The sequence below is a fragment of the Lissotriton vulgaris genome, unplaced genomic scaffold (assembly GCF_964263255.1).
Source record: "Lissotriton vulgaris unplaced genomic scaffold, aLisVul1.2 SCAFFOLD_1715, whole genome shotgun sequence".
NCBI lineage: Eukaryota > Metazoa > Chordata > Amphibia > Caudata > Salamandridae > Lissotriton > Lissotriton vulgaris.
The window spans coordinates 170,943-185,096 of record NW_028246546.1 but is presented as its reverse complement, the minus strand read 5'-3'; the positions used below and the strand labels follow the sequence as shown (position 1 = coordinate 185,096).

Here is a 14,154-nt window from a genome sequence, read left to right as displayed (position 1 = left end):
AAGAAGAGAGCAGATGAAGGAGCAAAGAGGCCGTTTATTTGTAGGATTCGGTAAAAAGAAAAGTTTTAAGGGAAGATCTGAATTTGGGGTACGGAGTGGACATTCTGAGAGGCAGGGGGAGGGAATTCCAAAAAGTGGGGGCCAGGAAGGAGAACTTGAGCCCGCCGTGTTTCTTCCTCTTGTATCTGGGAATGGATAACAAGGCCAATTGGGAAGACCGGAGAGTGCGAGGAGGGACATAGGGTTGAAGGAGGGACGAAATAAAGAGGGGGCCCTGACCTGCAAGGGATTTGGAAATGATACAGCCCAGTTTGAACTTGCAGCGGGCGGCTACCGGGAGCCAATGGAGGCTTTTTAGAAGGGGACGGACGTGTTGATCTCTTGGGAGAAAGTGGATCAGGCGAGCAGCCTGATTCTGGATCAGCTGAAGCCGCCTAAGTTGGTAGACTGGGATGCCAACATAGAGCGCGTTGGCGAGCCTCGATATTACTAGCGCAAGCAGGGCCAGGGTAAGGGCCTCGGAAGTAAGTAGCCGGGAGATTTTCCTGATTTTCCTTAGTTGAAAATGGCTGGAGGAGACTACCGCGCTAATCTGGGGCGTCATAGAGAGGTCGCTGCTGATGACGACTCCCAGACTTTTGGCACAGTTGGCAGGGCGGGGTGGACTGCCGAGGCTGACAGGCCAGAAGGAAGAGTCCCAAGGGTTGGAAGAACCCCCGACAAGAACCAGCTCGGTCTTGTCGGGGTTGAGCTTCAGATGGTTTGAGCTCATCCAATTGCTAATGAAGCATAGGGTGTTTTGAAAGGTGGCAATAGAATCAGCAGAGGAATCAATGTTGAAAATTAGTTGTATGTCATCAGCGTAGTTGAACGCTGTGACATTAAACTGTCGGAGGGCACGAATAAGTGGGGAAAGATACAAATTGAAAAGGAGGGGGGATAGGGAAGAACCTTGCGGGACACCACAGGTGAGTTTGACCTGGGAAGCAGAGAACTGGGATAGTCTGACAGCTTGATGGCGTTGGGTCAGGAAGGAGCAGACCCAGGCCAGGGCGGTACCCTGGATGCCGGCCTCCCCGACACGGTTGACCAAAATATCATGGTCGACCGTGTCAAAGGCGGCCGACAGGTCCAGGAGGACCAGAGCCTGGCAGATGTTAGCGTCCGCTCCCCTGCGCAATTCCTCCATAACAGAAAGAATGACAGCTTCTGTTGAGTGCGCGGGTCTGAATCCAGCCTGCTGGGGGTCCAGTACACTAGAGTCTTCCACAAAAGAACTGAGCGTCTGAGTGACGTGCGACTCTAAAACTTTGCTGATAAAAGGAAGGAGGGAAATTGGGCGATAGTTGCTCATGATGGAGGGGTCTGCCGAGGGTTTTTTTAGAATGGCGACCACCTCGGCCTGTTTGAAGGGTCCAGGGACCTCCCCTATGGTCAAAGAGCTGTTCAAAAGAGCAGGGGGGGGGGGTCTGGACAGGAGGTGAAGGCTTCTCGGAGGACCGAGGGGGGCAACAATCGCTGGGAGAACCAGAAGAGACTTTGTGTAGGAGTGATAAAAAGTTGTCCTTTGAAATAAGGGGGATGTGAGTGAGAGTGTGAGTGTAAGAATAACTGGGAACACAGAAAGATGTAGGAGCAGGTGAAGAAATGGAGATGCTGGTTTTAATTTTGATGATTTTCTCCACAAAAATTGGTTGAGGGAATCACACAAGGATTGGGAAGGAAGGGGGGCTAGGGCGACTCTTTCCGGGTTAGATAGTTCATCCACTATAGAAAAAATATCTTTGGATTTATTAGAGGAATTCATGATTTTGCTTGAGAAGTAACATGATTTGGCCGCAGTGATTGCTTTCTTGTACTCCTTCAACCGAGACGAAAAAATCTCTTTTGATTCGGGGGAGTAGTCCCGGCGCCAGCATCTCTCTGCCTGGCGGAGACTGAGTTTGTGTGCGCTGAGCTCAGCGGTAAACCACTTTTGGGCATCATGTCTGCGCCTTGTCTTGACAGGTTTTAAAGGTGCCACAGAGTCGGCCGCAGTGGTGAGCCAGTGTGTAAGGGGTTTGGACTGAAGGTCAGTGGAGGTGTTGGGTCCAGTAATGAGTGGGGACGATGAGCTCAGAAGAGCAGTAAATTTGTTGAGATCGGCTTTATTCCAATTGCGAAACGATTGGTTCATTTAATCTTCACTCTTTTTTGCTGCAGCACATGCCATGCATCAGTTCCTTTCCTTTGGACGAAGCAAGGATTAGTTAAATCTAATTAGAGCCCATCTACTGCTCGTGTTATTATTAAGGTACTATTTCTTTCTCCCACTCCCCTTGTGCCTGGTATTTCTTTCCCCTGCAGCGCAAGCAAACTCAACCCAAAGGTATTGGAGCGCTTTATATGAGCTCCAGGTATATTAGATTCATGTGAAAGCATTTGGCTTTACGGCCGTGTACATAAAGGTTGTCACTGCTCATAGATGTAGGGGTGTCTGTGGGCGGCGTGGCGCTTACTGCTTCACAAGCAGACCGTCTTCTACACTTATACTTTCGGGGAACTCCTTCATCTCACAGTCTGTACACATTGCAGAAATGTAAGCGACCAGAACGAGCATCTATTTCAATGATTATGTATTGGTCACAAATAAGGGTTCTGCCTTGCAACATGCACAGCAGGCGCCATCTTGGAATGGATAGCAACCAGCGCCACCGGGCAGAGCAGGCAAAACCAAACCTCAAAACACACTTGAGTTTTTCATAAACTAATCGATTAGGAATTCAAAATATTTTAAACTGTAGCTTGTTAAATATTTTTCACTGGCTCTTGTATTCTTTATTTTAAAGGGCATATGAGGCAACATATATTTCTTGCTTTATTTCAGCACCTGTATTTAGCACATTCAAGATAGTTTTTAAAATCCTACTTCGGAAGCTCAGTATCCGGTGTGGTCTGCGTTTACTACATATAAAGACATACACTCTATAACAAAACTTAAGAATTGTGTATAAAGATATTAGGTTCTGAAAAGGAGCATACAATTGAACGTAATACCTTCATTAATTATGCACAAGCATGTCATTTATGAAACATCTTTTTTTCCCCAAATTATACAAAATGTTCTGGCTGGACTGATGCGTTTGACTACAAATAAAGAATAATTGAAGATAAGAAATCTCAAGACTCCTTGCAATCCATATTTGCATGTATTTTGTGGATCCCATAACATTTTGTATAATTTGAGGGAAAAAGATGTTTAATTACATGCTTGTGCATAATGAAGGTATTACGTTCAATTGTGTGCTCCTTTTCAGAACCTAGTTACTTTGAGAGAGTTTTTTCTCTTATTTTTGTGACTTCTTAGCGGTGGGGTCACGGGAAGTTGAGCATCTCTACTATACATATATTACAATTAAATACACTGGTGCAGACCCTATTGCCCACACTGCTGTTTGCATAACTTCAAGTAATTGTGTATAACTATACTGAAATCAATTTGTGCAAATATTTTATTTCATAATGAAACGTATCTAGTAGAAATCATTCTAATTGTTTACACAATAAGTTTTGCTGCTCAACTTATAGTAATGATTATACCTGTGTTTTTATGCAGTACACATTTTTTTGCAACCATTAATCATGCCACCTCACAAAACTGCTTATCACCCTTCATCATTTAGTAGTTATTCTAGTCAAATTTTAATTTTGAGTGCTCTTATCTGCCTGGCACGGAGTTTGCTGAACCATGCAGCTTCATCAGGAAACAAACTGTAACTGATTGAGTTTCATTGACTCGTAGGTGGTAATGTCATTTAATTAGTTCACATCATCAGTTAACTTGGCAAAGGCAGCTAACACTAGTTACATTAACACGTTATTTTGTTGATCTTAGAAAAGTAAATTCATTGGACTCCTACATTAGTTTTTCCCAAACTCCTTTTTTTTCTTTTTTCTTTTTTTTAGATAAACATCGTCAAACACTATTGGCAAAGCCAATAGTTCTGCATTGGCAGCCAAAAGCTAAGACCTGCTGGCTTTGCCAATGCTTGTTTGTATTTCCTATTTCCCGGATACTTACCTTTCTGAAACAAACCGGCACAGATCTGTTACTGCAAAATTCACATACTGTGTATTCTTCTGCCATCTTGCACTCCAATAGAGTTACGTTTAAAAGTGTGGACATTGTATATAAACATATTTGGATGGTGTTTACTGCAACTCTTGCAAACTAGTTCATACAACTCCGAGTTTTCCAATTTTTATCTGCCATCTTTTTCATTTCAGAACTTGTCTGCTACTACTTCATTCTTTACATAATACACATTGAACCTGAGCACAGTTGAAACAAAAAGTAGTATATGGTGGGAGCATTTTAAACAGTGAGGACGTTGGGTCATATTTTATTTTTTATTTCAATCTTTGTTATTCAGATGCCTGATGTTCAAGAACATGACATCTGTGTATTTTAGGATTTACAGCCTATGGACTTTGCTAATAGCAAATCCTAGAACTTGTTGCCTCTGTTCATGTGGAGCATGAAAATGAAGGCTAAAAAAGTGCATCAGTTCTCGAAGTTCAGTAGTGGTTTGCACAAAATCGACATTTTCACGGATAGGCCTATGTGAATGCAAATAAAAAACCGGCTTAAAATATGATACAAACATCAAAGATCTAAACATTCATGGTAACTGCATGTAGTTTTATTCTTCTATATGGCAATTATAATAGGTGCTTTCTGAATTGTAAAGGTACATGAGATGTGCCTCGGAAGAGGAAACAATAGTACCATCTGTTAACGTCACCCTCCACTTTAGAGGTAATTGGTCAAACCTTGTCCCAAGTCCTTGGACACCAACCACTATTTGTTGAAAGTCCGCCAACCTTGAAATCTACTTAGATCAGTTTAGCTTTAGTGCCTTGGGCCAAGGGTGAGGCATCCCATTGATTTCAAAATGCTTTAATTGTTGACCCTTCTGAAGATAAATTGTACTAGGGCAGACAGGACATCTGCCACTTTTAGTGGTGTGCCATGTCTACTAAACTCACAATAAGTCCCTTTTTATTTTTTGGAAACTGTTGCCTATGAAAGGTTATTTCATTGATACTGGTGTAATTTTTTTTGTGTAAGCAGTATTTCTTTAATTTTTAAGAAACCGTATCCAGCAGAGGACATGGTTTATACAATATTAGTCCATGGGACGGCAGCCGAGTATGGAAATTGAAGCTTTTGTGAAGAGCTATTTAATTGAAATACAAACACCTGTTAGATCAGCTTTCTAATTCATCTGCTGTGTTACTTCAGATTCTGCAAAGGAGGGTGTCCTGACAGTCATGGGTGTAATTCTGTAGCTCTCAAAATGTCTTATCGCAAGTCATCAACAAATTGTCATTGTTAGCATATGGCTATTGGAAGGGAAGAGTGAAGGAATCCAGCCCTGAATAGATTAGTTGTTTCATTACTACCCACATTCTAAAAGGCTATGGATCATCAGTTGACTGTCAGACGACATCAGAACACTACTACTGGACAACGGAGAGACAGTCGCCCTCATCTTACTCGACCTCTCCGCCGCCTTCGACACAGTCTGTCATAACACCCTCATACAACGCCTCAACAACGTCGGAATACAAGGAAAAGCTCTGGACTGGATCATATCGTTCCTCACCGGGAGAACCCAGAGAGTCTGCCTTTCCCCATTCAAATCAGAGGCCACCGAAGTCATCTGCGGCGTACCACAAGGATCATCACTCAGTCCCACCCTCTTCAACGTTTACATGAGTCCCCTCGCTTCCATCGCACGACAACACAACCTCAACATCATTTCCTACGCAGACGACACCCAGCTGATCCTCTCCCTTACCAAAGACCCAAACACCGCCAAAACCAATCTACACGAAGGAATGGAAGAAGTAGCCGAATGGATGAAGAACAGCCGCTTAAAACTGAATTCAGACAAAACGGAAGTTCTCATCCTAGGATCATCCCCCTCATCCTTGGACGACTCATGGTGGCCACCAGCCCTGGGTACAGCACCCATACCTACAGATCACGCACGTAACCTGGGATTCATCCTGGACTCCTCCCTCTCGATGACCAGACAAGTCAACGCCGTCTCATCTTCATGCTTCAACATCCTACGCATGCTCAAAAAAATCTTCTGTTGGATCCCCACCGAAACAAGAAAGACAGTCACCCACGCACTGGCCACTAGCCGACTGGACTACGGAAATACCCTTTACGCCGGAACCACTACCAAACTACAGAAAAAACTCCAACGCATCCAAAGCGCCACAGCCAGACTCATACTGGACATCCCCCTCATGCTCACATTTCCGCTCACCTGAAAGACCTCCACTGGCTCCCCATCAACAAGAGAATAACGTTCCGGCTCCTCACCCACGCACACAAGGCCCTCTACGACCTAGGACCCGAATGCCTCAACACAAAACTGTCCTTCTACACACCCACCCGCCAACTACGATCATCCAATCAAGCACTAGCCGCAATTCCGCGCATTCACAGATCCACCATGGGAGGAAGATCCTTCTCGTACTTAGCGGCCAAGACCAGGAACTCTCTCCCCACTCACCTCCGCCTTACACAGAACCACCTCTCCTTCAGAAAGCAGCTAAAAACCTGGCTTTTCGATAAATAATTAACCTTCCTTCCCTCAAGCGCCTTGAGACCCTCTGGGTGAGTAGTGCGCTATATAAATTCCTGAACTTGAACTTAAAGTATGTGATAAATGCAATTGTCTTCTCTTTACCCGCCATAATCTGAAACAACATAGTGCCCAGACCCTTGCAGCTTGCATCAGTAACCACAGGGCACTTCTCCCCCCCCCTGGTAGGAAAGCTTTTAGACATGGGGCCTATTCCCAATAGACTTGTTAGATTTGAACTCCTCAGTTCATTAATTATTCCCACAATACTTAGCATTTTTCTTCAATGAACACTCATGGGCCCAAGCTTAAGGGACAAATCCTTCCTCTACTGTCCCTAGGAAGAAGAACTCCTCTCTATTTTATGGCTACTCTAATAGCTTGATCGAATCCACAAATTCCTTCTTTGGGCCTCTACACATACTAATATGTAACTCCTCACCACTAAAACATGTATCTGCCTCCGAGTCAGGCCATGCCGCCTAAAAATCTCCAATACTACTTTGACTCTTTCATTGTGTTCCTCCTATGTTACACTTTATATTAGTACAACCTTCTGATGGAACAGTACTTCTGGGAGCTTGCCAATACAAGCAGATCACCTCTGAAATACAGAGGCTGCTGCTGCAACGCCAAACAGTATGTGCCTTTCTAGGTACAACACTATTGGTGTGAAAAAGGAAGTGAGATCCTGAATTCTAGTGCAGCCTCATTTGATGATGAGCCGAGGCTAGATCAGGTGTGGAAAAGATCTTGGCCCCTACCAATCCCATGAGCATCTCAGTGATATAAGACGGGGTGAATGACCACCTCCTTGTTGAGAGCTCCCAGATCTATTCATAAACGCAAAGGTACAAGCCACTCAGTTGGCTTGACTGACGTAATGACCCGAGCTCTCACAACGTATCCAATTCTTCTTTGACAGCATCCTATACCGGCACAGGCAACCTTTTCCCTCCTCCTATTTCCTGAAACCGGTTTTGGCACTCTAACACAGCTTAACATGATGCATATACGCCTTGAGACATCCAAACCTGTTGCTAAACATGGACTCGAAGCTACACTCAAACTTGGCACAACAATCTCCCATTTGCTTAATCGGACCCTGAAAATCTGCATTGGGGTCCAGCCATGTCTCTAAATCCTTCTGATGTGGCCACCGCCAAGTCTCATCACCCTTTTCGACATGTAGACCTTGCCCACTATGATCCTACTGTCGGACTCAGTTGTCATAATTGGCTGCCCTGCATACCCACCTGGTTTAACATCCATGGACTTCAGTTACTCTTAAAGCAAACAGTTTGTTGTTCACACTTTCGGAAATTGTTATTAACTTGGAACAAATTTTTTTGTCTTTTGCCTACCACCCACTCTCTCAGATTACTCTCACAGCTGCCTCCCACCTGAAGTAGCACCTCCTCGATTGCTTTTTAATTTCTTGAGTCTTCTTCTCTGATGCCGACCCACTCCCCCAACATATAGCATAATCACATTTCCTTGAACATTTATTGCATGGTACTTAGATAGCTGGGCACTCCTTGCTGTAGATTGTGTCCTAACATGCCGTACCGGAAACATGACTCTTCTCCTTTGTTTTCCCACACTCCAGTGATGCTAAATTTACCTGTTTTGCAGCACATAGTTATAGAATAACCTCCAAAATGATTTGATTTGGAATCATCTATTTAAATGTTTCTTTCGGGGATTTTGGCTGTTCCAGCAATTTTACCACACAATTACAGAGTGATGCCCAAGATCACATTGTTATTGCATTACAGTTATTCCGCTGTGAGTTTTAGTCAGTTGACAGGTTTGACCGACACTTTTACCTCTACCCTTAGAATTTGAACATTAGGTGACCTCATCTAGAATGAGAAAATGCTTTTCAGTTTGCAGAGAAGAGGCACTTAATTAATGTAGAATGGGGGCATTGTGAAAAATAGATTTCCAAAGGTCAACCTTCTCTACCCGCACGATCACGGTCTTCTTATTTCTATTTTAAAATCAGTATTGGGGACTAAAATGGTTTGTTTTTCATACAACATCTTACTAAACCTGAGAAGAGGAACGGTCTTTCAGGGGATTCTTTCTTCTAATCCAAGGTTGAGAAAGTGACAGAGAATTGGGTACTACTAGCACAATAGTCATATTATCTGGGAAAATTATTTGTTTAGAGTTTGAGAGTAGGGAAGCACTGCGGTAGGGGTCAGAAGAAAATGGTTTATTTGCACAGGCGGGAAATAGCATTCAGCTAGATTTAACAGTTTACTTTTCCTCAATGCCTAGAGATTGATCACCAAATGCACATTGTAATTTGTGATGGGTTAACAAGGGTCCAGGATTGTTTTCCACCCATGAGGCCCACCATTTGAAGTGAGTGGAATGGATTCACTTTGGTACTAATAATTGAATAATGGTGCTGCTTTGGTGGGATATGTACCTCGTTGCCCCATGCTGCAGAATGGGACTGTAACGATCTGCCCTCCATGGCAGAGTGTGAGAGACAAGGCCTGTTATGTTTTGGGTGAAACATTGGGACAGTGAGACATGAGGCGCCTTCTCACCAGTGTACCAGAAAGAGTCAACAGTGTTCCCAACCTGTGACTTTCTGCTCAGTAAAACATTTTGCAGAGGGGCCTAATGGGGATGAGGGGTACTGCAGACAAGAGGGTAGAGGAAGTTCCTCTTTAACCTCCCCCCCATCTCTCCCCCCCCCCCCCCCCCCTCCCCAGCCTGGGGACTGCAGGGCCCTGTGTTACACCACTGCAACAGTTCTCTCCCTTTAGAGCCCAGGAATGTATTTTGGGGGTGCTGCCTGCTGTAGGAAGCTGGCTCTGTATATACTATACCAAAATGAGGTATAGTGTACACAGAATCCAGTGGAACCCCAAAGGTAGGCTAACACCATTTGTGGTAGTGTGGGCGAGCAGTAAGGCTTTATCAGAGGGCAATGTTAAGCATTAGTTGTACACACTCAATTTGCAAATGATGTTACACACTCAGACTGAACTCAGACCAATTAATGATTTCTAGAACCAAGCCTGGTGCTTGTAAGTGAAATCAATGTTTTGCTAAATTCTTCTGCATTGTTTTACAATTGAATAAAGGTTCAAATGCAGTTAAATAAATTACAGGTAAGTTACTGTTTCGAGATTACTTTTCAATTACTTGGTAAATTACTTTACACGTTACTTATTAGATTACTTTTCATATTCATTTTGATAATCAGTGTGCTATGACTAGATATCACACTGAGACATCTCTTAGACAAAAGGTAAGTAAATTACTTTTAGTACATTTGCAGTTTTGTTATTGTTCCATACAAACCAACTCCGCACTTAGAACAATGTTTAGGAAAAAGCAGCCCATGCAATCCTATGGAGGAAAAAAAAGGTTTGAGGCATATGAGCTGCAGATTGCACACTGTGCATAGATCGCCACCTATTGTTGAGCCCGGATGTTTGTAGTTTGTTTTTGTCCTGAAAGTTCTTTGGAAGTCACGAGATGGGTGACTCCTCCTCTGGACCATACTGCGCATGGACATCAGCTCCATCCTCAGATTGTTTTTTTCTGCCATTGGGCTCTGATGTGTTTCCTGCGCTCCGGTTAGGAACCGAATTTCCTTCGGCGCGCAATCCTCACCCAGTTCAACGGTATTGTTTTGATCGTTCTCCACATCGAGGCGGTTCTTCACCTTCGAAGTCTTCGATTCCGGTCGTCGACTAAGGCCTTCGGGCCTACCTAGACCGTACTTATGGCTCATGGAAAGGACGCCATTCAAGAAGTGTCCTCAATGTGGGTCGAAGTTCCCCCACACCGACCTACATGAGGTGTGCAACCTTTGCCTCTCACCGGAGCACGAGGCTAAAGACTGTTCCGCTTGTGCCTCCTTCCGCTCCAAGAAGACGATTCAGGACCGACTAGCTCGAAGAACAATGGCTCGCTCGTCCGCTTCGATCCCCAACGACATCTTCGAAGAGGGCGTCTACGTGCCAGAACACTAGCACGCCGAAGAGAGTACCAGCTCCTCAGATGCCGAAGACTCCGACGTCGAGGAAGTCACTCCAGCTCAACGGGTCGTAAGTAAGATCGTCGACCCCCAGCGGCTCATCGATGCCGAAACTGCATTCGGAGCCAACTAAAAAAACGCCTAAAGCTCCAGATTCACACGCTTCGGAACCGAAAAAACAACCGGAACCGAAGAAACAGGTTCCGGTAAAGGACACTTCAAAAGGGCACACTTCGAAATCTGCTACCAACTCAGTGCCAAAAAAACCTACGGAGCTTAAAACCTCGACACTGAAGGATCTGCCCTGTTCAGAGGACCATTATTGATAATGGGGTAGCCCCTAAAGTCAAGACTGACCTGGGCGCAATACGGTAATGAAAACAATGGTCCGTGACCAACAATTTGATTTTTTTTTTTACATTGTAGAAGTCATTACAACATGGTTAAATCACCATGGGTTGCACGCAAAAAGAGGAGTGAAAGGATACGTAGTGGTGTTGGGTAGTGAAAGTGTGAATCGAAGAGTAAAAGATAGTCATTTCGATATTTTACAACTACTGATAACAAAGATCAGTTAATGCAAGCCTTTCCTTATAGGATTTACATGTATTCTGTAAATTTCAGTGTGCATTCAATGCAGTTTCCAATGGAGTGACAAATTAGGATGTAGGTACAGGTCTTGATCAATCAGAGCGTCGACCTTTCGACTCAACTGTGCAATGAGGAATTCAAGCCTTTGCTGCGAGTCTTCATCTGGACTGTGTGTTGCAACCTAATCCTAGAGCCAAGCCTGGCTCTCCAGGTATGATTTCATATCCGTGCCAAAGGCCCAATGTCGCCAAGGTACGATTGTACTGGTGTGCTGTGATTACATCACCATGTAATTATTCTTTAGCTGGCTGCCTCCTTCCTTATTTAGAAGACCTCCGGACATCAGCTTGCCGCTCCCACAAGATGCTGGCAGAGGAACTTTTCACACCTGATCCTAACCAAAAAACTCTTGTCATGGATCCTAAGACTGGTCAATTGACTCTGTTCCAAAAAGAGACCACTTGATGCGCCAACACCTCCTCCAAAGAAGAGACACATTGCCACCTCTCCATTACGGGTGCCTTCTCCTCCACCTCCCCATACTGTTCCCCCTCCTACACCTACTCCACCTCACCATTCACCTACACCATCCCCTAATCCACAAGATGATGTAGACAGACTCTGATGATGGAGGTGCACATGACCCAGCAGGGACCAATAGTCCCCCTCAGTCACCTAATCCATGGGTTGATTACAACACCCCTGATGTGCCTTATGTCCCACAAGACGACATATACCCTACAAGACCATCCCCACCAGAGGACACCATAGGTTTTACCTACTAGTCCAAAGAGCTGCCCAATATCCTGGGGTGGACTTACACACAGATGCGGTGGAGGAAGGGTGTATTCAAACATGCAACAGAGGTTTTTAAAAATCCTTTCAGGGCTAGGGTCCTCAATCATTGAGAACATATAAAGCTGCCCCTACAGATCCAGTCTATATTAAAGGTCCAGCACCATTAGACTCTTTAGTAGTGTCTAATGCATGTAAACGTGCTAATTCTCAGACATCAGGTGAGGCCTCACCACCAGACAAGGAATCCAAGCTACTCTACGCCTCAGGCAAAAGAACAGCGTCTCAAGTAGCTAATATCTGGCTTATCGCCAACACCCAAGCGTTGCTGGCCAGATATGACAGAGCTCATTATGATGAACTAGAGTCCATAATGCAGAATCTACCTGACAAATACAAAAATAGGCCCAATGAACTTATACATGAAGTTAAAAATATTACCAACACTTCCATTTGCTGTGCCCTAGATGCGGAAGATACCGCCTCAAGAGCAATTAATACCAGCACCCTCCTACGTAGACATGCTTGGCTACGTATCTCTGGTTTTAAACCTGAGGTACAAAACTCCATACTTAATCAGCCATTTGATGACACATTTATTTGGCTCAAATGTTGACATGTCTTTAGAAAAAATTAAAAAAGACACCGATACAGCAAAATCTATGGGAGCCTTGCAACAGCAAGCTCCCAGACGTTCTTTTCGTCACTCATCATACAGAGGGAACACTAGAGGCTACTCCTCCGAAAGTCCCTCCATCTCTTACTAAACCCGTAGCCAATCCACATTCACTAAGGGCTACCAAAGAGGGGGTTACAGGGGTAACAACAACAAAGGCAGAGGCAAAACCAACAACTCCCGCTCTGACTATCCCTACCCAATGACTTTCCTTCCCTCTCCCCCCCCCCCCCCCCCCCCCCCCAACATTCCACTCCTGTGGGGGGAAGAGTGCAACAATTCCTTCCTGCCTGGACCAACATCACATCAGACAGGTGGGTGCGACAAATTATTCAATCAGGTTACTGTCTAGAACTAACAACTACCCCCCTCCTCCGCCAAACATACCACCCAAACAGCATCCAATGTCACAAGAACATCTAGCACTGTTAAAGCAAGAAGTAGAATCTCTGCTACAAAAAAGTGCAAAAGAACCAGTTCCTCTGCACTAACAAAACAAAGGGGTTTACTCTCTATACTTTCTGATTCCAAAAAAGGACGGCCCTCTAAGGCCTATTCTAGACCTCAGACCACTAAACATATACATACAGTCAGACCATTTTCACATGGTCACACTACAACAAGTCCTTCTGCTTCTGTCGCAAAACGACTTCCTTGCTACTTTAGATCTCAAGGATGCATTTTTCCACATTCCCACTCACAAGGCTCACAGGAAGTATCTCAGATTTGTAATAGACGGACAGCACTATCAATTCAAAGTACTCCCATTCGGAGTCACAACAGCACCAAGAGTTTTCACCAACTGCTTAGCAGTAGTGGCAGCGCATTTACGAAGACAACACATCCATGTCGTCCCGTACCTCGACGACTGGCTCATAAAAGCTAGCTCATACAACCAATGCGTGGAACACACTCATGCCACAATACAACTGTTTCACGACTTGGGGTTCACAATAACCACTCCAAGTCCCATCTACAACCATCCAAATTACAACAGTACCTCGGTTCCACAATAAACACCTCAAAAGCGCTGGTCTATCCCACTCCAGCAAGGATAGCCAGCATACAAACTCTTCTAACAAGGTCAATTGACAGACCAAGTGTTGGTAGACGGTCGGACTCATCGCTCTCTGCAGTGGTGGAACACCAAAAACCTTTCCCAGGGACGACCGTTCCTAGAGCCAGTTCCTCAGATAATCTTAACTGTGGATGCATCGCTCTCCGGCTGGGGAACCCACCTACTGCAACACACCATGCAAGGCAGGTGGACACCACAACAAAAGTTACTCCACATCAATCATCTGGAGTTACTAGCAATATTCCTAGCACTAAAAGCTTTCCAAAAGCAAGTATCAAACAAAGCTGTGTCAGTCCGCACAGACAACATGACAGCCATGTATTACATACAGAAGCAGGGAGGCACACACTCCCTGCAGCTA

The 14,154-nt window shown here is 44.6% G+C and overlaps 1 protein-coding gene across 1 annotated transcript in view; it reads left to right on the top strand.

Moving 5' to 3' along the window:
• Positions 1-14,154, top strand: part of GRPEL1 (GrpE like 1, mitochondrial) — a 91,524-nt gene that overhangs the window by 33,764 nt on the left and 43,606 nt on the right. The window lies entirely within an intron of this gene.